Genomic DNA, 26,518 nt, shown 5'->3' with positions numbered 1-26,518 from the left:
ACTAGATTCACAGGGCCACATCTATACTACAGTTCAGATACCTTTAAATCTGCCTCTCCCTCCTCCCCCAACCCACTTTCCACCTTAACCTGGCTAGTTTGTAGTGCAACACCGGCTAGAAGCAGTTACACTGCACAAAACCATCCAAAAGCTACATCATAGACAAGCAATACCCAACCCATTTCTGATACAGCCCAAGCCATCTGCACTTGCCTCTCCTACAACACCCCCACATTAAATACGTGAAATGCCCCGATAGTAAAATTTGCTGTCAGAAACGTACTTTCCAAAACACACGATGACTAAATAAATCCATTTAGACAATGTTTGACCATTTTTATTTTCTGGTATAACAGGTTATGTTGGGGTAGCACCAGGAACAGCTGCTGCCTGGGTGTTCTGCACAGACACTCTGGTGTGGGTCTTAGCCAAGTGTTCAGTGTACTCCTTGTATGGAGACTTGGTGAAAACAGTCTCCTTCCAAAGATCCAGGGTCAGGTAGCTGTAAGTCTTTGAGATGGCATCAAAATTAGCCTTTGCACAATTGCCCTGCGTGGCTGTGCAGCCCCTTGCTGAAGTGTAACAGTTGTCAATACCAGCCATCATCAAAGGTTTCTTGGGAACAGGTGCTGACACAATGCCAGTACCACATGGTGCAGGAATCAGATGCACAAGAACTGAACCACAGCGACCATTCACCTTGCAAGGCACAGTGTGGGGCTTGCCAATTTTGTTACCCCAGTAACCTCGCCTTACTGGCACAATGGACGACTTTTCCAGAATGATGGTGCCACGAATAGTGGTCGCAACCTCCTTGGAGCTTTTTACCCTGAGCCCAACATGGCCGTTATAGTCCCCAATGGGTACAAAAGCCTTAAACCTGATACGTTGCCCTGCCCTGGTCTGTTTCCATACAGGCATGATCTTCAGCGCCTTATCCTTTAGAAAGGAGGACAGGAAAATTCAATTATCTCTGACTCCTTGATAGGGAGGGAATAGAGATAGATCTCCTCGAGAGACTTTATCTTCATGTCCTTGACAAGTCAACCAAGCTTTGTTACAGGAACCCACTCCTTCTCATCTGCCTTTTTTGCGGCCCCCACGGCCTCTTCTGTGGCCCTTTCCTCTCCCACGGCTGCCGCAGAAGCCTCCCCTGTTTTCACTGGCATTGTCCGCCATTTGGTGATCTTAATAATAAGATTTGGCTTTGAAGGTGGACCGTCACCCGACAGGGAGCCAGTGGAGGACACGCAGGGTGGTTGTGATGTGCTCTATGGGGCCAAGGGCTAGCAGGAGACTAGCTGCAGTGTTTTGGACCCGTTGGAGCGTTCTGATTTGAGATGCAGGGGCAACCAGGTACAAGGAGTTTACGAAGTCTAAGCAGGAGAGGACTATAGTCATGATAGCTCTGACGCAGTGAGGGTAGGAGAGGAAAGGGGAGATGCATCAGAGAATGCAAAGCTGTAGATGGCATGATTCAAACACAGAGTTTGGGCCTCATCACGTGTTGGGCGGTAACGCTGACGCTAATAGCGCTGGCGCTATATGCCCTACCGCCAAACCCACCGGCGCTATTAGCGCCGGATCACGGGTTTGGTGGATTTGGAAATCCCCATTCCCCATTTAGCCCATTCGGGAATGCCCCATTCCCCATTGGGCTCAATGGGGAAATTCCGCGCTCATACCGCCGGCGGATTTCCATCCGGAGGTATGAGCACGAATTTTGGGTGGATTTCCCCCAACTCAGAGCTGGGGAGAAATCCACCGAAGCCCTGATTTGGCGGACCCTTAAATCCAGCAGTAACAGAGCTACCACCGGATTTAAGGGTTACCGCCAAACTCGTTTTGAGGCCTTTTGTGTTTTGAAAGTGTCAGATCTGCGTCCGTGGTACATCCCAGGTTCTTTACTAAGTTGGATGTGGCAGGATGATGAACCAGGGAGGGCAGCTATGGGGTGGGTTGGGAAAGAAGGAAACAGTTTTACCGCAGATCAACAATTTTTCCAGGGTTGAGGAGGAGGTAATCAGCCAATCATCCAGTGGTTGATTTCTGTGAGGCAAAGGCAAGGGCGGGAGGGTTGCAAGAGGTCTTCAGGATTTTGAAGATGATCTGGGTGTCATCTGTGTAGTTGTAGCAGGTTAGGCCATGTGAGCTAATGGAAGCAGGCAGGGGGCTCAGGTAGAGCTTAAAGAGCAGGGGGGCAAGGAGACACATGGATAATTTATGACTGGTTGGTGAGGAAGGAGGATATCAACATCAAAATTGTATCCCTGATGCTGAGTCTGTCAGTGATGGTGCAGTGGTCTATAGTGTCAAAGGCTGCCGAGAGGTCGAGGAGGATAAGTGCTGTGCAGACATCTAAGTCTCTGGTTCTTTTGAGGTTATCCCAGATGGAAGGGATGATTCAGTTTCACATAGGGGTCTGAAACCAGACTGGATGGGGTTGAGGAGAAAGTAGGATTGTAATTGTCATTGGTTATTTATAATACTCAGAGGTTTCCAAGCGCGGACCCGAAGATCGAACCTGTGTTGCTGCACATCGTCTTGCTTCCAAGCTCCTGGCTTTTCCCGGGATTCACTGAAAAGACAAAGCTGGGAGTAGTCTGTTTGGGCAATTAGTATGGCTATGAAACATTTGTTAGAGATAAGTCTGTAGTTGTCCAGTAGGAAGTGGCCGGTAGGAAGGAGTCTAGGGAGTTTTTTTTTTGGTGTCCAGTCAAATGGTCAAAACCAAAGGACCTAATTACCATTTGATCGACAGTCAAATGGTCGAGAAAAAAAAGGTCAATTTTTTTTATTTATTTATTTATATATATTTTTTAGTTTGAGTTAGTAAAACAATGTTTTTAATAAAGACAAAGGGGGGTTGGGGGGGAACCCTCCATAAAAAATAAAAAAAAATCAATCCTTTTTTTCGATCATTTTACTATAGATCAAAAGGCATTCAATCCTTTTGTTTTCGACCATATGACCTACAACCGTTTTTCTTCACAGTGGTTTGGTGTGGGATGTCTTGTAAGCTCCCATAAAGTGCTTGAAGTGAGAGAAGAGTTAATGATAGATCTTTTGATGCGACCTGCACAGGTTGAGCCCGACGGACGGCTGCAGGATAGTCGCTTTTGGAATTCAGGTGTTGAGATGGGATAGAAGGAGGAGAAGAGAGGGTGTGCGGGGAAGGTCTGTGAGGTTGGATGTGTGAAAGGGATTGGGTCAGGAGTGCTGCTACTTTGGTGTTGATGGTGTTGTGTCTTTCCACTGCTATGTTGTGGAAGTGGTCTGAGAGGGCGTTGCAGAGTGCTTGGGAGAGGGGATAGGGGAGGAAGTGCATGGAGGGCCCTCAAATTATGAGATGTTCTTGTGGAGATCCCTGCTGTTGTTATGGGTGTTATATTGTGTTCCAGTGGAAGGATTTTTTTGGCCTCTGGTTTTCTGCCTTGTAGGCTTGTATCTGACAGGTGTATGCAGCACTATTCTGGGGTGATGGGTTGGGCTGCCATCTGCATTCCAGGGTGTGGCTTTGTGATTTAAGTCATTTCAGAGATGCAGTGAACCATCTGGGAGGAGAATCTGAAAGGGGAGAGAGGTATGAGGGCCACTGGACAAAATGGCGGATGGAGGGCAAACCTCCCTGGAGAAGGAGATTGGGTACAGAGGCAAGCAGGGAGTTAGCCAAGCCTGGAGTTACTATGACCTAGTTAATCAAGTAGGAGAATTTGCAGTCGGAAACGTGAAGAAGATGGCTGCATGCTCCGTCCTGATTAGTGGATGGGGGGAGTGTGGAAATCAGATTGTATGAGCTGAATATTACATCTAGAGTATGTGCTGTGGAGTGTGTGGCACCAGATACTAGTTGAGTCATGTGGCGGGGGTTCCAGGTGGACCAGGAGTGGTTGTGTCATGGGGTTATGTGGATCTTTGCTACATATGTTGAGATCTCCAAGCATGGTGAGGGAGAGCTGGGCAACTGAGATTAATGCTTGGGATTTGTTGTGGGTATCAGTGAAGTGTCTGTTGTAGTCGGGGTTTGCATATGAGTAAGAAGCTGTGAGTAAAAGATGGGGTGATGAGAAGTTTCACTAGAAGTGATTTGCATTCTACATTGCAGGCTTGTACCTTGGAAAATGAGAGGGTGAGGTGTGATTTGTGGAGGATGGCGATCCCATCTGCAATGCTGTTTCTGTTGTGCACGATGAGAGTGCAGCCTGGGGAAAAGTCATTGTGTGCAATCGGTCCTTGGAGAAACAGGTTTCTGTGATGAAAATTATGCCATAGCCTTCAGAGGATATTAGGCTGTGTATGCTGTGGTGGTTTTTAGCAGCATATCTGCATTGATAAGGATGCATGATAGTCTGCTTCTAAAAAGGTGATTTGCAGCGGGGAGGGGGATAGATGGGAATAGATGGAGTCAGTGGTTGGGCAGGTGAGTGAGGGCAGAGACAGAGGACACTGGGGGACCCAGCCGGAGGGGTCCGTTTGAATCAGAATCAGGATGGTTATGGAGGGCAGTGAGGGGATGTGAGGGGTAGAAGATGGAAAGAGTTGGTTAGTTAATGGAATGTGACGTGTATCTGTAGTGGGAGGAGGAGGATGATTCTGGGAGCATTATTGGTGTGTGTGAGAAGAGTGCTTGCAAGGTGTGGTTCCTTAGGGAGTGGTCTGGTTTAGAGGTAGTAGGAAGAGGGTGTTTGTGAGAGGGAATTGCAGAGGTGTCCCTCATTTGAGGAGCAGTGTCAGTGATGGGAAGAGGGGACCAAAGAAGTATAGGGCATTGACTGGGTCCATCGAGAGGAGATTATGTCAAAAGGAGGCAGACAGGAGGGGGGAGTGAGGTCAGAGATGGAATTGAGTTGCAGATTTCTACAGGATGCAAGGAGGGGTGAGGTTGGTGCCTGGAGTTTTGTAATATTGGTTGAAGAGTGATTTTTCGCTGGGTTGGGTAAATTGTGGAAGGCATAAGGGTGTAAGTGGAAGATGTTGTCATGGATCTGGGTGGAGATAGGGTGAAGTGTGCAAAGATCAAAGGGTTAAGGTGGAGCAGTGTGTGTGTTTTTAAAGGGTTTTGAGGTGCCATTGGTGTGTTTATGTGAGGGTTGGTGGGGCATCCGAGGGAGGGGTATTGGCAAGGGTAGCCCGAGCAGCATTTAGCAATATGGAGCTATTGATGGGGTTGTGAGGGGGATTGGGAATGGAGGGCAGGGTGGGGCTAGATGGGGATGGGAGGGAGCTGTCTGGGATAGTTCGGATGGATGTCTGTGTAGGAAATGTGTAGAGAAGTGGGTGGGGGGTGTTACTGGGGCTGTCTCCAAATATTGTACCTTTTAAATTCTTTGTTCCTGACTGTTACTGAACAAAACAATGTTGCCTAGATATGTCAATAAAGGGAAAAAGGGGGAGTCAGACATGTGATGTCATCAGTGAGGTCATCAATGACATTTGTGATGTCATATTTGATGTCCTGGGTGTTAGTCTTAGCAGTGCACGGTGGTGGCACGAGTTATGGATGCTTAGCTTACCATAACTGGCAAATTTTAGGGGTTTTCGGTTTTACTTGGAACCATAACGTCCCTTTAAGAAAGTATTTTGACTGAATTTCATAGCTTTTTAGTAGCGCAACTTAACCATAACGTCCCTTTAACAAAGGTTTTTAATGAATATATATTTTCATAGTGTGAATTTGATAGATGTTTACTAGGATTCCCTTACTTTATATACATGTAACATAGAATATACTAAACCCCCTGCTAATGATTTTGATGTCCGTGGACTGTGCTTATGCCCACGAACGGTTCAGAAGACAACACTACCCACACACTCAGGGGGTATCTTAAATTGTTCTATCATACTATATAAACACTGCACAAGTTAAAAAAGCAGCACATAAACACATTATATTTAATAATAAATAAACAGTGAAACCTATATATCTAACACATCAACCATCCATTTAAATACCATATGTAGTAAAATGGAATATACCAAAACAAAAATCATTTGCCTCCAACATAATTACCTCACAGAAACTGCAGAGCTAGAAGCAACAGTAGACCTACACAACAATACGAATACAACCTACCAGAAACTAAACTTCATTTTTCTTATATATTTCTAAACTTTTTGTATTAGGTACACTACAATTAAAATATTTTTGTTTTTCACACAGAAATGTGCAGTACTTTGGAATGGCTAGAGGAGAATTTTCCACGTGAGGAAATGTCTGAAGACAGTGATAATAATGGTAGACACTTCTTTATATAACCAGATTAATAATCATTACTTTATGTGTAGTTAACATTGAAAATAATACACCTAAAGACCCATTGGAAAAGACTCTGCAACGGATGGAACAGAAAATGCACATGCTCAATGAAAATTTTAATGTTTTGAAACAGTTAGTGGAGGACCACATAAAAGAAAAAAAAAATACCATTGTCCCACATGTACCAGTTCCCCCTCTCCATGTCCCAGTCAACTATCCCCAAACCCTCAACACCAAGAAAAACGTTTTGATGAGACTTCCATCCCTTCACCCCTTCATCCCCTCCCATCCATCCTCCCCAAACCCCTTATTCCCCTGTATTTGTATCAGTTTCTGATTCCCCTTCTCTTTCATAAATTGTATATATGTTTCTTTTAATGAAATTCTTTGTGTCTTATTTTTTTTTAAAAGTAGCTAGAATGTCCGCGGATAGCACACCTGTCCGGAATGTCCGTAATTAACAAAATGAGGATGTCCTAAGGACACTATACCTGTCCGTACCATTTGCAGCCAAGATGGAACTGTTCTTAGAACACAGCCGGTGTCCGGGATGTCCGTAAATGAACAAAATGGGGGTGTCCTAAGGACACTAGACCTCTCCGTACCGTTAGCAACCAAGATGGAAGTGTTCTTGGAACACATCTGGTATATGAGATGTCCATAAGTGAACAAAATGGAGGAATCCTAAGGACACTATCCCTGTCCGTATTGTCCGCAGCCAAGTTGAAACTGTCTTAAGAAGACGCACGGTGTCCGGGATGTCCATAGTCAAACAAAATGGAGGTGTCCTAAGGATACATCGTGCCTGTCCGTAGCTGTCCATCTCACTTGTGTCGCACTTTTAATTTGTTTGCACCCGAACACTGTCCTTAGAATACACGTGCGCATGCGCACGACCGTTCCCGTGGATTTGGTGTCCTGCGGACACCCGTTCCCTTCACGGACGTGTTCCTGATGTCATCTGACAATAGCACCGTTACCACGGTCGCCCAGCGACCACTGTAATACTGTGTAGTCTCTGTGTTGTGCCTTATGGTCGTATCTAGACCACACTACTGTGTTGTGCCTTATGGTCGTATCTAGACCACACTACTGTGTTGTGCCTTATGGTCGCATAGTGACCACACTACTGTGTTGTGCCTTATGGTCGTATCTAGACCACACTACTGTGTTGTGCCTTATGGTCGTATCTAGACCACACTACTGTGTTGTGCCTTATGGTCGCATAGTGACCACACTACTGTGTTGTGCCTTATGGTCGTATCTAGACCACACTACTGTGTTGTGCCTTATGGTCGTATCTAGACCACACTACTGTGTTGTGCCTTATGGTCGCATAGTGACCACACTACTGTGTTGTGCCTTATGGTCGCATAGTGACCACACTACTGTGTTGTGCCTTATGGTCGTATCTAGACCACACTATTGTGTTGTGCCTTATGGTCGTATCTAGACCACACTACTGTGTTGTGCCTTATGGTCGCATAGTGACCACACTACTGTGTTGTGCCTTATGGTCGTATCTAGACCACACTACTGTGTTGTGCCTTATGGTCGTATCTAGACCACACTATTGTGTTGTGCCTTATGGTCGTATCTAGACCACACTACTGTGTTGTGCCTTATGGTCGCATAGTGACCACACTACTGTGTTGTGCCTTATGGTCGCATAGTGACCACACTACTGTGTTGTGCCTTATGGTCATATCTAGACCACACTATTGTGTTGTGCCTTATGGTCGTATCTAGACCACACTACTGTGTTGTGCCTTATGGTCGCATAGTGACCACACTACTGTGTTGTGCCTTATGGTCGCATAGTGACCACACTACTGTGTTGTGCCTTATGGTCATATCTAGACCACACTATTGTGTTGTGCCTTATGGTCGTATCTAGACCACACTACTGTGTTGTGCCTTATGGTCGCATAGTGACCACACTACTGTGTTGTGCCTTATGGTCATATCTAGACCACACTATTGTGTTGTGCCTTATGGTCGTATCTAGACCACACTATTGTGTTGTGCCTTATGGTTGCATACTGTGCCCTGATTTTGCTGCCCACATTGCATTCTGTTTCTAGTTGTGCCATGTTGAACGATACCCTCGCCATGCCTCAACAATCCACCAGCTCACCAGCTGCCCCACTGGCATTCCTCTCCAACATTCCTCCCACCTACTTCCTACCATCATTCTTCACTGAAAGCATCCCCACAGCACGTCATCCTCCACCCAGCATAACTTCCTACACCAGACCCATCCACACCAGGAACCAACTCCTAGGTCTCCGTTCTAGATACCCTAGACTCACCCACCAAGCACCTCCCACCACTCTTAACACGCCTAACACGCCATCCCTTACAGTCAAAACACCCTTACCTAAACCCACCATGCCGCACCCCATCCCGGCGACACCACTCAACACCACCCCTACCTCGGCCCAACACACACACAACCTACAGTGTGCCCTCATAAACGCCAGATCCATCCCTGCCCATGCCATTGAAATTCACGAACTCCTAATTAGCTTGGACCTCGACATCTTAGCCATCACCGAGACATGGCTGCACAGCGCTGCAGGGCCAGCCCTCAACCTTACTATCCCACAGGGGTACGCCATTATCCGGCAAGACCGCCTCTCCTCAGTAGGTGGTGGGGTAGCATTCATCCTGAAAGACCACCTCGAGGCCAGACAAATCACCTCCAATCTAGGTGACAACATAGACTCTCTAGCTATAAAAATTGCCCTCTCCCCTAACTCCACCATCACCTTCAACCTAGTCTACCGCCCGCCCGGCCCCCTAACAGAGTTCCATGAGAACCTTGTACACCGCCTAACAGAAAACCTAAAACTCACCTCCAAAAGCATCCTTCTAGGTGACCTTAACCTGGGGTATAACGATAAAAAGGACAAGCCTGCTAAATCTCTTGCACTAGCCTTAAAAGAACTAGGCTTCGACCAAAAAATAACCTCACCCACACACAACAAAGGCCGTATCCTGGACTGGATAGCTGACCACAACTGTCACGTCGACATTAGCTCCATCACCCCGACTCCTTGGTCAGATCACCACCTCATTCACTTCTTTATTCCCGCTGTATCTAACACAAACAAACCTAACCCCATCCCCCCAGCACTGGCAAGATGTGTAAAAAATCTCACTAAAGATAAAATTACACCCCACCTTCACATCCTCTCCACAGACCTCAAGTCATCTGACCCGTCAGAATTAGCAGATATCTACAAGAGCACCATAAGCACCGCCATTGACGCCATTGCCCCCTTGCAGACCAAAAAAGCCAAAACTATCAAACACTCAAATACCTGGTTCTCCACTGAACTCAAAGAACTCCGCTCACAGAAAAGAAAAGCTCTAAACTCCTGGCAGAAATCGCCTTCCCCAGCCACCCTATCCTCCTACAAAAAAATCACTGCCCAATACAAAAAAGCCATAATCACAGCTAAATCAGTCTCTTATAATGATAGAATTGCTAATGCAAGCTCCGAATCCAAAGAACTCTTCGCCATTTTCAACGAACTCACCACACCGGCCACCAAATCACAAGACATTGTTAAAGACCAAATCTGGTGCAACTCCATACAATCTGCCTTGTTAAATAAAATTGAACTCCTACAAACAAAAATTAAGGAGCACCACAAAAACCTATCACTGCACCTCAAATCTCCCACCACCACGAGCCACATGCCCACCCCTAGTTCGGGAACCACATCCACCAAAGCCCCCACTACCCCGTTCAAATTCAGGGAAGTCACAGAACACGAAGTTATTGAGATAATGAACAAGATCAAACCATCCAATTGTAAAGGAGACCCCTGCCCCGCCAGCCTGATCAAAGACTGCACTGAAACACTCGCCCCTTTCCTTAAATCATTCATTAATGCCTCTTTCAAAACCAACACTGTCCCTGACAGTCTAAAAGAAGCTTGGGTGCGCCCGCTTCTAAAAAAAACCACCCTCGACCCTGAAGTAGCTACCAACTACAGGCCCATCACCACTGTGCCTTTCCTGCTCAAGATACTGGATAAAATGGCCTACACACAAATCCAGGATTATCTCGAAACCAACCATATCCTAGGAAAAAGACAGTCAGGCTTCCGACCAGGTCACGGAACTGAGTCAGCCCTACTTGATCTGAAAATACAGCTTGCTGACACTATGGATAAAGGCAAACCGGCACTCCTTCTCCTACTGGATCTATCTGCCGCCTTTGACCTTGTCAACCACGATATCCTAGGCATGCACCTAAAAAATGAAGCACACTTCTCCCCGGAAGCCATTGCATGGGTGGCCTCATTCCTAAATGGCAGACTCATGAAAGTCTTCTCAGACACTGCCTCGGCAACCCCTACCACCATCCACTGCGGCGTCCCACAAGGCTCCTGCACCGCCCCCACTCTCTACAATATATTCACCCTTCCTCTCTTCAATGACCTCGACTGTCGTAACATAGCGTATACCAACTACGCAGACGATACGCAGGTACTACTCCCTCTAACTGGGACCTACGAAGAAGATGCGACAGCATTAACCAAAATCTACACAGCCATCCAAACCTGGATGGCGGCCAACGGCCTCTGCCTAAACGGGGACAAAACCGAAATCCTCATAGTAGGGACCAATGAAATTCTCAACAAACTCCCCCCCCAATACAAATCCTTCAACATCGACAACTCCACCATCTCAGTCTCCAAGACTGTTAAAACCTTAGGCGTTCACCTAGATGCCTCACTATCTATGTCTCGCCAGGTCAACGCCATAGCCTCTTCCTCGGCACTTACCACCAAGATGATAAATGCTGTCAAGCCTTTTCTCTCCGCCAAAAACTGCCTGTCCATCGCCAGAGCCACTATAGGTACAAAACTAGACTACTGTAATGCCCTGTTCCTAGGCACCTCCGCCCACAACCTAAAAAAACTCCAAATCACGCAAAACAATGCGCTCCGGGCAGCACTGTCCATTCCAAAAAGAGAACACATCTCGCAAGCAAGGAAAGATGCCCACTGGCTACCCGTGAAGGAACGCATACTTTTCAAAGCCATGACCATCACACATAGATGCCTATCCCTGGATGCCCCACCCTATCTCGCAGAAAGAATCACACCGAAAGCCTCCATCAGACCCACCAGAGCTCACCGCACCAACATGATTGATGTCCCCACGTTTCAAAGATCCAGGGCGGGAGGAACCAGCTTCCAACACCTCGCACCTAAAAACTGGAACTCCTTACCTACCTCACTAAGGAACGAAAAATCATACCATACCTTCCGTAAAAACCTCAAAACCCTCCTATTCCGCTAAAGTCTTCCACATGCACTCTCATGCTTGCATTGTAACCACAGCATAGCATAACCTCTAAGCTCAATGTTTATTACCAATGTGAAATGTACTCGGTAACTCGGTTTACATCTGTAAACACATTCCTATGCTTGTGTTCATGACTAAGTCTGCTGTAACAGCGCCACGATGCCCCAGGGCAGTTCTGTGCGCTTTATAAATGCAAATAAATAAATAAAATAAATAAATAAATCATGTGACCGCACCCACGCTGAGCGTGTGTCCTAATTTACGGACACTGTCCGGTTCCCCAACATTTTAAAAGAATGACCCTGGCTTTCCAGATATTTTTGTAACTTTTTGAACCTTTTGGGTGTTCGATCTGTTCGCAAAGCGCACCCCTCCACCATTATAAAAGGCCACGCCTCAGAGCTGATCTTCATTGTACTTCTGGCGATTGCAGATTGACTTTTGCTGCCTTTGCTGCGCTTGCTGAGATTATTTTATCAACCCTGCTGGCATCCATGGCTGCTGTTGCTACATCTGCCTCAGCACCACCCTCAAACCCTTCACCACAACCACCTCCCCGAGGGCCTGCAGAGAGGAACATGCGTGAGGATGTAGAGAATGAGGATGAAGAAGATGAAGAGAATGGGGTCGAGGAACTCCCTACTACCAGCACTCGCCGGGAGACTTGGGTGTGGCGGTTGTTTACCGTTCATGGTAAAATACCAATAGCACGTGTGAACAAGGTCACCTACAACCAGTGCAAAATGGTGCTGAGTTGTGGGAGACGTGGTTCGTACAGCTTTGGTATGACATCCATGAAGCAACATCTAACGTCGTTCCACAGTGCAGACATTCGCAAGGTTGTACCTTGTGATAAACGTAGTAGGTTGAGTTCCTCTACAGCATCCTCCGTTTCCGCTCCTCTCACCACAAGAGACACTCCTGTGGGAGAGCGCATCATTCCGACTGCTTCACAGGCCATTTGCAATGCTGTTGACCCTTACCTTTCGAGGGTCACACTATTGTGTATGTACTGCGATTCAGTACTCTGCAGGGGGGAGAGTCTTCGAAGTGCTTTCGAGACTACGGTCACAGTGCACCAAAAGACCTGATCCCTACCTAAGTAAGGCCCACCCTACATCTTCCTCTCTTCCCCTGCCCTTTCTTATCCCCGTGGTTGGTGTCCCTTCCTTACCCTCCTTTCTACTCCTCTCCTAGTGTGTTGTGTGTAAAAAATCACAAATAATATAAAACAACAAAAATAAAAAAAGGCTCTTTTCAGAGCCACCTTTCACAGTTTAAAAATAGAAGTGGCAAATAAATATTACGGGGCCCTGTGCATTTTTTGGAAGTCCGCAGACAGACCTAGGACATGTAAAATTTTAGAGTGCTGCCCTAACAAACCAATACACTTTTCTCTGGCAGGAAGTAGTGGCTCTGAAAAGAGCCTTTTGGTGGTGTTTTTGTGTGTTTGAAAAACTTGAAATCATCAACATCTACTGCAAAATAGATGACTATAATTCCAGAAAAGGTTGCAATGCATTTTGCACATTTCTCAGAAAAATCTGATTGCCAGCATAAGTAAGATGGACTCTATCTCTGCGAAAAATGTATGTGCTATGAAACATAATATTTTCATTGTGAAAGAGGACATGCCAACATCTCTTAGAAAGGCACAAACAGCCCTATTGACATTGCGCCTCGCTTTCTCCATTTGTGGACCGAATAAAGAAGAATGCAGCCACATTTGTGCAATACGAGAAAAAATTACTTGGGAATTTGGAAACATGTCCATGACCTTCTCAAGTCCTTCTTTCATTGCAAATTGCAAAGAAATTCCAGACACATGTCCTAAACTGTTCCCTCCACCATGAATTATAATTATGTCTGGATGATGCTCTGTCTCTAAAGTAGCACAGAGAGGTACCAAGCCCAGCCACTTCATTCCACGCACTCCATGCCAGTGCACTTCCACATGAGGAAATCCAAGATCTGCAGCTACTTCACAGCGTTCTGCATGCTCATCCAACCAATGTATCTATGAGTCTCCCATAATCCAGATAATCTGTTTTCGGAAACACACATAGCTATCTGTTCTTCTCTCAGGAAAAAGACATTCTGACAAAATCTCTCCTTACACAACACACCCAGTAAACTTTACTGACAAATCCGTACCTCCGCTCATTCTCATTTGCATGCCTCTCCACCCCAGAATCCTCAATTGTAATACACGCTGTCCACAGACTACCGCCATGTCCACGGACTTATGGAAAATCTGAGCGTGGTGAATGTACATTTAAATAGTGTGCCCCATTTCCCCTTTGAGGTAGGCACTGAAAAGAGCCGTTTATTTTTGCAGGTGCTTGACAGACACCTGTTATTTTGTATTTTTTGGGGTTATTTTACAACTAAATTCTTCACATAACCTTCTCCAAAGCAACCCTTACATTCCAAAACAGCATGCTATTTCCCAAAAAAGATAAAGAAATGCATCTTCTTCTAAATAAACAGCATTACTCGAATCAATATTCTCATTATTACAGAAAAACATACCAGCTCTAAGCATGAAAGCACACATGCCTCGATTGATTGCACACCTAGCAATGTTTTGCTGAGGACAAAAAACAGAACTATTGTCCCATATTGCCCTCGTTAGTAATCCACAAAAAATGACTTTCGCATTTGGAAGGATGTTCATTACTGCTTAAACCACCTGTTCCAAATCTGCCAACAAAGTAGGGGCACTGACATAGCCCAAATGGAAAACACCATAGTGCAATACTACCAAATGGGGGCTGTTCATGCCCTGACTTTCTCCACCTCTGCCGTCTTCACTACACACACTCTCTTTCTACACAAATCCACAACGTCAACATCTCATTGGCTGATTCCTACAGTCCCCTTTCCATACTGGATTTGCTGGAAAAACCCCGGGTGTGGCACGCCCTAACCACAGACAGCCGTGGTTTCAGCACGGCACGTAACTCTTACCCAGCCTTCTACCATTTCCACATCACTCTCGGTGCCATTCCCTCATTGGATACAGCTAAGCAGTCACACACCATCTACCAATCACATCCAAGACCTCTACATCTAACTCCATTATCAGAGTTCCACACTTCAAGTGTACTGTTGATCACTCTGAGTACAAGTCTCATTTCATTGGAAAGCACCTACTACAAAAACTACTCTACAGGTCTCCAAGATTTCTACTTACGGCTGCATTCATATCCACATGCATGAATACAAAGTACAGGTATGCATATTTTATTCACAGTACATGTACAACTGTTATGGATCCATATAAACAGAGTAATGCCACTAAACCTGCATAGCCTATACATACATGCCAACACTCCAGATTTAAGCGCGAGACTCCTGATTTTTCATTGAAAAATCGCACTATTTTTTACTGTCTCCCGCATAACCTATAAAAACACGCTAACCCTCCCGATTTTTCATTGAAAAATCACACCATTTTTTACAGTCCCCCGCCTAAATTAATGCTAATCCCAATGCAATCCTATGAGAAAAATAAATGTTCCTGATTGCTGTGGTGAAATCTTCCTCTCAGGTGCTCCCGATTGTTGCCATGTCTACCTATAAAATTAACTTATTGAAATGTTTTCCATCTACTATAATTAACTGTCTCTTCCAAACCTGCCTGCTATCTACAACACACCTTTAAAAAACCAAGTGAATTTCATGCACTTATAATTCTACTCATTTGCAAAGCATGTTGCACTAACATATTGTAAATAAAATATAAAGGCTGCACATAGTCAAATGAAATGCATGCATAAACTATGTTCAGATATCAAACAAGAATACTACCACAAAAACATAAAAATCAACGTCTACATTTACATCAGTGCTATAACACACAAAATTACTCACTTCTTTCTTTTACAATTGCAGTGAAGACCACTCTCCTGAAAATCAGCAGCATCTGAACTACAAACAACATATCCGAAGAAACCTGCTCATTCCACAAAAAAAAGAGTAAGTACAATACTACCTTAATATTTTTACTGTTCATCAAACATGCTGTGTGGTTCAGTCATATAATTTGTGCACCAAAAAACAGCAATTTCTGAACCATTCTGCCCACAAATCCCCATTTATCAAACAGAGATTAGCAGGCAGAATGGCACACAAATCCCTGTTTTTTTTTTGGAACACAAATAACACACTCAATCCTAGAATGTTAGTACTACAAAACAAAGAACTGTTTTAATAGTATACCATTAGATTTACTATTAATGCTTCTGCTCACCACTAGCTCACTTTCTACTCTCATCTGAACCGCAGTTTAGTAACACACAAATAGAAGAATAGTCTTCCCAACTAATTGTAACTGCCCAATGCACAATCACCCACCATCACATACATTTTTCCCATCATACTCAGACACTCATTCACACAGCACACATATATTGCAGATCGGCCCATACCTTCTTTTTTTTTTCAATAGACCCCAACAAATGCCTACCAAAACGCAAGTCCGTAGAAAGCAACGCAGAAATAGAGCAAATGAAAATAAAAGTGTACAAAATAAGCATCCATCTCTACTAGAGTTTGTACAAAACGTTCAAACAAAACAGCTAATACAGTCATTTAGCGAATCAAAAAAAGCTTCCAGTACAGAAACTTTGCCTCCTCTATCAAAATGTAAAACGAAACAAAAAATGCTTAACAAGAATTCGGCTACTACTACTTCTAAAACTGCTCCTATAAATCTTGATATACTAGTAAGTAACCATACCAAATCATGAACAACCGTTCAAACATACCGTAGAAAATGAATCTTAGAAGCTTTAATAGACAGTGCAATCCATCTCAAAAGAAAGTTATTCATTTTAGTGTTAAACAGAATGAAAGCACAAACAAAACTACTAAATAACAAAAAACACTTCTCAATAAACGGAATGTCAACAAAAATAACCTGTTAAATATCTGTGGAGGTGAATGGAGTCACACCACGAGCGCAGAACCATATTTTAATGAAGAAGCATACAAACAAAAAAAACACAGTTGCCATCCATAGCAGTGGACTAGGTTATGAAAACATTGATAATACCATAATGGAACAAGAAATACTGCTTACAAAAATATCCCCAGAAAACTCAGAATTACCTCTCCATTCGACTGAACCAGAACGTCCAGTATACAAATGGCCATACAGTATGTGAAAGGCAAAGACAAAATCAAAATGAACTTGCTGCAAAATATGGATACCTGTCCAGTGTGCAAATACACAGGACTACAAGGACATTCATTAGACTGTATTTCAGGACTTATTTGCAAAAGCACCTTCCATCATATCAAAATGATATCAACACATCATTCAACTATAAGAAATCTAGTCTATAAACTGTACTATGCTAAAAGTCCTGCCTAATCACTAGCCAATTTAAATAACACTCTTCTACATGGTACACCCAAAGACCTACTCAAAGAAATCGACCATATCCAGAGAAAATATTTTGAAAGTGAAAGCCACTTACAAAATGCAATAGCTGTACAACAGACTAGCAACAATTCTGCACATGGCAACCTTCTACTACACACATACAAAAAAGAAATACTAAAATTTAAAAGTACATCCGCTGAAGTACCAAACCATGTGTTTGTGTGTTGCCGCAGAACTTTTTATAAAAGTAACAAAAACTATAGACGTTACATACAAAATTGACAATGAAGACAATGAAGATCCCAAATGGTTTGAATTAGCTTTCTACCTTATAGCAGAAACCAAATACAAAATAACTGACCCCTTAATACTTTGCAGTTACTGCACTACAAAACTTGACAACAACCAAAATCCTTCACATGCTTTCACAAATAACTTGGAATTATTCCCACTACCAAAACCCCTGCAACAACTCAATTTATATGAGAGCATCATAAGTCAAATAGTGCACCCATTTCAAGCAATAATACGCCCTCAACCAAAAACAGCAAAATTACCTCCCTCTGAATTGGTGAAAGGCACTTGTGGCAAAGTAGTTTATTTACCATTAGATCTGAAAGAAAATGTGCACACTCTGGGAGTGCAACGTCCAATAGAGCAATCTTTAATTGTCCTAGTAAATGGTGTACCAACAAAAGACAAGACAAATTGACAACGACTCGTAGACTTACATAAAGTTAGACAAGCCTTGCAATATCTAAAAGACAATAATGAATACTACAAAGAAATAAATATTGAAGAAAACTTAAGGGAAACGACTGAGATAATTCAAGAGTCACCAGAAATTGGTCAATTTGAACTTCTAGATCCTGCTACAGTATCCAAAATTTTAGACCATTATACAATTCATCCATTACACTCTAATGACACCATAGATGATGCACTAGAAACGTACCAAATGCGACAAACCAAGGGATCACCAATAAGCATATGGGAAAAAAGTATAGAAGCATGTGCTTTTCCTCTACTATTTCCTACTGGCAAAGGAGGAATGCATGAGGATAGACACAGTCAGATAACAGCATCAGAATACCGCTCATTACAAATGTATTCTGAAGATCCCAGATTTAGAAAAAATGTGGAATACATATTCCACCTACTCTTTGAAAGTGAACTCTATGTTATGGAGTTGCACACATATTGAAATCAGGAACCCACTTTCAAAATATGTCACCTATGCAATTAATACAAAAAGTGCAAGAAAAAGATGAGGTTTTACAATTAAGCATTACAAATCTGTTAGCAAACATGCGTGGTACGAAAGAGTACTGGTTCTGACGTCACAGAGATGTACGTTGTATGATAAGAAACCTTGGCCCACCCACTTGGTTTGTTACATTAAGCTGTGTAGAATATGCATGGGAAGATTTACATGATTTCCTAAGCATATCAAACAAAAACAAAACAAACATAGATATACTAACACCTGGAGAACTTTGCTCTCTAGATCCTGTTAATGTTTCAAGATATTTCCATCATTGTTTCATTGCTATGCTACACTTTATTTGTAATAAAATTGTTCCTCCCCTCTGAGAAGTGCAACACTTCTTTTGGAGAAAAGAATACCAAGCCAGAGGAGCACCATATATCCACATGTTTTTTATGGATTAAAGATGCTCCTCAATTTGGTCAAGACAGTGATGCCACTGTTTTACAGTTTATAGAAAAATATGTCGCTTGTGAAATAACATCGAAAGCAACAAATAGTGATCTTCATGCACAAATTGTACAATTTCAAAGAGACAAATGTGGCAAATATTGTCATCGCAAATACAAAAACAAAGGGAAATACTACAGCAAATGCTGCTTTGGTTTCCCTAGACCAGTTACAAAAACAGGTGTGGTGAACAACTTCATGTCTTCAGTTAGACATAGTGTTAAAGGTAAATCACCTAAGAACACGTGTTACATAAAAAGAACAGAAGAATCAAAATATATCAATGATTACAATGCAATCATTGCCCTCTTATGGAATGCAAACATAGATGTGCAGTATATTGCAAACAATTCCACTGCAGTTGCACGATATGTTACAGCATACTTAACAAAAGCAGAAAAAAACAGAGCTTCAAGACCTCTGGAATGACATATCATCAGACAAAACACTATATCAGAAATTGTACAGCTTAGGCATAAAATGCTCTCTCATAGAGAATGTGGCTCCTCTGAATCTGCAGATCGTTTAACCGGTACTGCTTTGTATGGAAAATCTGAAAATATAGTATGGCTAAGTCTTGATCCTGCTAAATCTAGAAAAATAGTTCTCAAATCATATGAGGAAGTAGAAACAATATCCAAAAATGATGCCAACAGCCAAGACATTTTGAAAAACAATTTACTAGGCACACACTATCCGAAGTCTTGATCCTGCTAAATCTAGAAAAATAGTTCTCAAATCATATGAGGAAGTAGAAACAATATCCAAAAATGATGCCAACAGCCAAGACATTTTGAAAAACAATTTACTAGGCACACGAAACCCTGTGTCTATACCACATAGCCCAAAACTTTGAATACAAAAATAATATAAAACCAGATGAAAAAAGGTTGATATAGAGTGACAGATTGTGAAGGCATCTTAGTGAAACCTACCAAACGAAGCTTAATTAATCATATCAAATTGTCATTAAAAACTCCTCAACAGAAAGAACTATATTACATGTCCCTGCTACAACTCTATAAATCATGAAGAAAAGAAGAAGAAATACTAGATAACTATGACTCCTATGACGACGCTTTCAAAGCAAATGAAAGCACTATAACTGATGTAAAATGTACACAGTACAAACCAATGTTGCACAATGAACAGCAACACCACGGAGAACTCCAGGCCCAACTAGATAAGGACACTTCCGACAGTAGTCAACCTTCTGTAACAGGAAGCCAAGAACCACTGGGACAGCCACTAATAGCAAATAAGGCAGAATTAGTTATGACAGAAGTAGAGAACACCATGTGTCACTATGAAGAAGATACAGAAGACTTAACTGTACTACAATCAAAACTGAACAAAGAGCAGCACACCATTTTTCAAGAAGTAACAAAAGAAATTGCACATGGTGTACAACATGAAAATAAAGAATGTACCTGCCAAAATTACAAACCTATACTACTTATACGTCAGTGGTGAAGCTGGTTCAGGCAAAACATTCTTAATCAAAATCATCAGCAAGTTCCTTCAACAACTGACAAACAACAAACTGTCAGCTGTTGTAACTGCCCCCACAGGTTTACCTGCCTACATCATAGGCTGTGTCACTTTACATCGATTACTACTCCTTCCAGTAGAACACCAAAACAAATTAGAATATTACAATCTTTCTACAGAAGCTGCAATGGAACTACACAGAGTGTTAAAACAAATGAAAATGCTACTAATAGATGAAGTGAGCATGGTCTCCATCCTAATGTTGGCTTTGATTCACCTCAGATTGCAAGAAGTACTTAAAACAAACTACGAAGAGCTCTTTGGAGGAAAACACATTATTGTTTTCGGAGATCTTCTTCAATTGACACCAGTGAAATGTGAACCTATTTTTAAAACCTTAGGACACAAACTCTGCCGTAAAACTGTTGGCAGCATAGGAAATGTCAACCTTTGGCAACATTTGCAATACAGAGAATTAACAGAAACATGCACCAATCTGCAGACCTCACTTACACCAACATTTTAAAAAGCATTAGAGTTTGTGTACTATCTCAAGAAGCACAATCAATATTAAAAACCTGGCGCATCCATGCACTTCATGGCCATAACTCATGTGCTATTGATGTTATGGAACAATTAGTGCACACAAATATCATTTGTATGTCCTTAATGCCAACTTGTGCAAGCTGTTCCAAATTCAATTAAACAATGTTGAAAAAAGAAATGCAACCAATAATTGAAATTTGCTCCATGGACAAACTGGACGTACATGGTATGACACTACCCATGTATCAACAAGCCACAACAAGACTAAATACCTTAGAAAATTCTATCTCCAACAAAGCTGGTTTGAAGAAAATATTAAAATTATCCTTAAACTGTAGAGTAATGCCTAAATGTAACCTTGACATGGAGCAAGGACTAGTTAATGGAGCACTGGGTACAGTTGTTGGCTTTCAAACTTACCCACGTGACAACAACATTCAGTTTGTCAATATTCTCTTTGATAAACATTCAGAAGTAAAAAGGATAGGGTGCTCAACAGCTCGATTCCTTATCTTCAAAGACATGTATGTATGCAGCGAACAATTTTCTCTAACTCTAGCATACACAGTCACCATTCATAAATCACAAGGTCTTACAAGGTCTTACACTAGACAAAGCATTGATAGATATCGGTAACACAGTCTTTAAAGAAGGCATGAGCTACATAGCACTATCACGCTTATGTACACTTGACGGTCTAATCAACTTTGATGAAAGTAAAGTAAATGCTGATATTCCTTGAATTTTAGAATACAATAGACTATGTTCACTATACACCCCCCATCTAAAAACATATCCTTTTCCACAAAAAGGAAAACGTTGTAAAAGAAAATTAATTCAAACAGAAATGCAACAGGATCCGGCTGCATATCCTCCAAAGAGAGTAAAAACTGCTAATACTTCATCAATTACCACAACCAAAGAAGAACCTATCACTCAAAGTAACTAAGGTACTTCTTCAAAGAAGCAACACACACTCCGAAAAAATGACTTGGACACAGAACTATCTGGTCCATTCAAATATTCAAATGTAACTGGTGTAAATTGCAAAATGTAGTAATCAATATTCTATTTCAATTGCCACCAATTGTTGACAACATTTACTTACACAGTACAGACCAATTGTGTTTGCAAATGTTAGTACTTCATAGAAACGCAACAAACAATCCTTACAACACGTATAGTGTTCATGGAAAAAGACAAGAATTGGACTACTGTGCTGGAATGGTGAAATTCACTATAAGCTCACAAGAAGATCCACAATAATTTCTAATGTACTTACTACAAGTACTGGAAAACAAAAACATGCCTATAAATGAAATCTTCCAGATTTCCTACATGTGGAAATATACATGCAATCTCTGCAACACTGTGACACAGGAACACATCCCTAATGAGCGCTTTGTGTATGTATCCATACCTAATTGTGAATCTGTTCCATTTCAGCAACTTGTACACAATGCAAACCATGGTAGATTATGTACTACCTGCAATTCAGATAATCGCTCCACCTTACTAATACAAACACATAGTAGATATGTAATACTAATGCTTCTACGTTACAATGCAGATGTTACCAAAAACAACTGCAAGTTGACTTGATTCACACATGGTCAAGTATCACTTCACAACAATAGGTATAATCTACCACGCAGGAGCCACAACCAATGCAGGTCACTACACTGCAGATATAAAAAAGAAATGTGGATAGTTCAAATGCAATGATAGTACCATTAGTCTAAAGCAGAGATTACCAGCAAATCTTACAAACGCGTATTTAATCTTTTTAAAACCAAAATTTAATAACTAATCTGTACTTAAACATTTACAAAACTTCAATTAAAAAACTATAAACTGTTAGAATACGCCAACAGGTATCTAACTGCCCTCAGATTCTATAACAACCAAACAGATAAATGATTACCACTAAATTATAACAAGAAATAAACAGTTAGAATACGCCAACAGGTATCTAACTGCCCCAAGATTTTGCAACAACCAAACAGATAAATCAATACCACTAAATTATAACAAAAAATAGACAGTTAGAATACACCAACAGGTATCTAACTGCTCCAAAAATCTGCAACACGCCACAGATAGAACATTAGCCAGAAACAACGAGTGAACACTGAAAACAAACAGACTGTAGCAGAACAAAAACGTTTTTTTTAATCCGACATGGACTTTTTTTTCCCCACAACCCAATGATTCGAAAAAACAAACACAGTATCTGAGCAAATTGCACAGTTCACCGGTTTGTGAACTACTAAATATAAGGGTTGAAAAAAAGCTGAAATGTCTATTATGCAATGTAATAAGTCTTTATAAAATACATACACTAACATGCTCTTTTCTTTTATCACAGAAATTGAAAAAGAATATGTGCTCCAGTTACCCAACTCGTGAAAAAAATATATCCAATCTCAAAAAATCAAACAGTAAGTATATTCTGATAGAACACATAAATACTGCTGCATGACAGAATAATTGACGCAAACATCTGACCATACACCACAATACAAAATGTTCACTTCCATTGATATGTTATACTACAGTGCTTGTTACCAAACTCTACGTCTTAATGACCTGACGTAGCCAAAACTTCACATACAAACTATACAAATCAAACAGTACACAAACTGTAGATTTGCAAACATTTGATAGATATTCAATTCTATGGGTTTGATCTATGGGTGTGATATGCTGCGTTGATTGTGGCCAGGGCCTAGAGTCTTGGGTACATGGCCACAACCACATCAGCATATCACACCCACAACCACCACAGCATATCACACCCATGGTGGCTTATAACTTCCGTACTTATAACTTCGGTCTTGGGTGCATGACCTTAGGTCTTTGGCCATGCACCAAAGACTCTAGGTGCTGCCCACAACCACCGCAGCATATCACACCCAATTCGATTGCTGCAGGGTCTGTTGTTCGAGGGGGCTCTGTCCAGTCCCCCCCGACTGAGTTTTGGCTGGTGGCAGTGGATACTACTTTTTGTATTCGACCGCAAATATATTCTTATGGGATTTTACCATTGTTCGAGGCTACCACTTTTTTAATATAGCCACAAACATACTGCCGGTTTATTAAATTAATATAAATTCACTGGTTGGTATTTTTTGCCAGAACTCGGTTCCAAAATGGCGTTTGTGTTCGCTTCTGTGACTCCAACCCAAGTCGAGCCCTTTGTTCCACTTTTTGGCGGGCTTCTCCACAGAAGCCTCCAAAAGTGGTGCCACTCTGTCTGGGTACCACAGGGGGTGTGGGAGTGGGTTTAGGCACCCTGGTCTGAGTTTCCTCGGCAACTCAAGTCACACTCTTGTGTGATTAGCATGTTTGAGTGACTGATGAATGGGGGTTTTCTGCATAAAAGCAGGGCTTGGGGACTGGAACTTCAGAAGTCGCCACAGGACCAAAGAATCCGGAGAGGGAAAAGCTGAGCCGACCTGCAACGACGACACCACCGGTGGAGCCCTGCTGAACTGTCTCGCCACTTCTTCCGACGACAGAGGAGATCTTCATCCCGAAGTGTCTTCTTCCTTTGACTGGTGGGGATAACCAGTTTGCCCGCCTTTTCACCTTCCCGGATCATCTCGTGGCCACCTTGCCTGTGCCAAACACCCCGGAAACCGGGATACCACGTTTTCTCCACTACCGCGAATAAAAGGGTAGTACCGTTTAACCGGAGAACTCCGCGGCTGGTTTCTTCCCTGGCAGTGCAATGTCCTTCAGCTTCCCTCCACGTCGAGATCTTCTCTTCCTCTGGATGACTTGCACCCGCTGCCAGGAACAACTGCCCCCGCTGAAGGATCCTCTCCACTTTAAAGGTACTGTGTCCGCCTGGCCTTCCTCGCAACGGTCTGTGTGGGGTGACTCTTCAAGCCTCAATTTACCACTTGGGTTGGCCCTAGGCTGGCTAACTGAACTTTTCTAAAGCTGAACTAATTCCTTTCTGAAACTCCCTGCAAGACATTTCAAGACTTTTAAACTTTGTGATCTTGGGCACAGTGGTGTTCTACTCTCTCCAAGAGGGAGCCTGGCCTCTGAACTTTTTGCTCATTAGTAGACTTTGACTTTCCTGCCTTGCTGGGTGCTTCTAAAGTATTGTGTTGTCTGCTTTTCCTAATTTCTGCCGTTTCCCTCCCTTTTTCTTAATCTTAATGGAGTGCCTTCTTTAGTTAAGCGCTCACCTCTGTCTGGAAATAAGTGGTGTTAACTAAGACTTGTCTAATAAGGAAATAGGGATGTATATATACTAATACTGACTGTGTTTTCGAACTTGCTTATAATAATGGTGCTGGGGTGTTTCTAAGTATTTCTTTATATAAATAATGATATACTTTGTTACCAAAGCTCTGGTCAGTGTTTGTTTGTGCTACTGTGTTTTGGGTACCTATCTTGTATACTCTATATACTGTCTAACTCTTCTTGAGAGAAGTCTGGCTGCTCAGCCACAGCTACCAGGTGAATCTGGGTGGTACAGACTGCTACCAAATGGGTTTACTGCCAACACCTGTAGCCTTAAGCCTTTTGCAGTGGTCCCTAAGGGAACTGCACCGTTTTCTGCCTAACATTGATCATTTAAAAAAAACTACTGGACAGATTTTCACCAAATTTACAAAAGCATGCTTTTGAGACCAAGCTGCTGCTCCTGCCGCAACTGTGGTGAAAATCCATGCAGCGGTTTGGGCTGTAGGCGTGTGCAAAGTTATTCTCCCCATTCACTCTATGGGGAAAAAAAAGACATTTTTGGATCCCCGCTATAACTTTGCCCCCCCCCTGGACTAAACCTCACCAAACTTTGCAAGAAAATTCAGAGTGGGCCAAGTTTGGTGTGGATTCGTCCAGAGGGAGCGAAGGTTTAAGCCGCCCAAGAAGTGCTCATCCTATGGGTTTAGCAATTTAACCATAACTAGTATATTCACACAAAAAAAATAGTTAAGAGAGAATTAAGATAAACCGAATTGCAACAAAACCCATGAAATTTGGTGGGTGTGGGAAGTAAGCACAATCTTAACTCAGAGTTACTGCTGTCAATGATAGCCATGATTGCATTTAAGATGGCGTTGATGGTCCCTGCTGTGTTGCAGACTGGCTTAGCCTTAATATTGTATGTTTGCTACTGTTGTGGCCCATATTTCCTTGCCTAGTAACTTACCACATCCCACTGGCCTTTGGTTTTGGGCATGAACATCTGATAGGGCCTTTGGCCGTGACACTGACCACATCATGTACAAATTAGACACAAGCCACTGTCTTTTTCATTGTCCACGTTGCACCAAATAGGCAAAAAGACTGTGGTTATGGCAGGTAGGCCAGGCCTACAGTGCAGGCCCATATCCCCCTCACAAATTAAATGAGCAGATCCCATTGGCCAGGGGTGCTGGTCATGCCCTGTTTGTTATACTATTTTGATGAGAGTCCTTTCTGACATTCTCTTTGTTACTACTCAAATCTAATGAGAGATTACCACCATTTTACAGCAGAATGGCCTTTTAACGCGGGAATGGTAAAACACTGGAGCAGTAATTAAAAGTCCTCAACAGCACTGGATCTCCCCATGTGGTCCCCTCCTCCTTTCTCGGCCCTGCTTTTGTGTGAATCCTCCACGTTCCTCCCTATTATTCCCTTTTGCACAGCCGGTTTGTGTGCTGCATTTTCTTTTTCAGATTCTCCCAAAAAAATGCAAATAGTCTGGCACATATAGGCTCTCCATCCCACCACTAACTCTCTCACTACACATGTGGTCCTCCTTACCCCTCCCCATCAGTATTAA

The 26,518-nt window shown here is 42.5% G+C and overlaps 1 long non-coding RNA gene and 1 pseudogene across 1 annotated transcript in view; both read right to left on the bottom strand.

Moving 5' to 3' along the window:
* The window catches only part of LOC138510881 (uncharacterized), a 143,311-nt gene that overhangs the window by 20,451 nt on the left and 96,342 nt on the right, over positions 1-26,518 (bottom strand). The gene's annotated exons all lie outside the window — the stretch shown is intronic.
* Positions 358-1,179, bottom strand: LOC138510880 (small ribosomal subunit protein uS5 pseudogene; annotated as a pseudogene).

Source organism: Ambystoma mexicanum, chromosome 6p, assembly GCF_040938575.1.
Source record: "Ambystoma mexicanum isolate Mex_15411 chromosome 6p, UKY_AmexF1_1, whole genome shotgun sequence".
Taxonomy (NCBI): domain Eukaryota; kingdom Metazoa; phylum Chordata; class Amphibia; order Caudata; family Ambystomatidae; genus Ambystoma; species Ambystoma mexicanum.
This window is presented reverse-complemented; position numbering and strand designations above follow the sequence as displayed.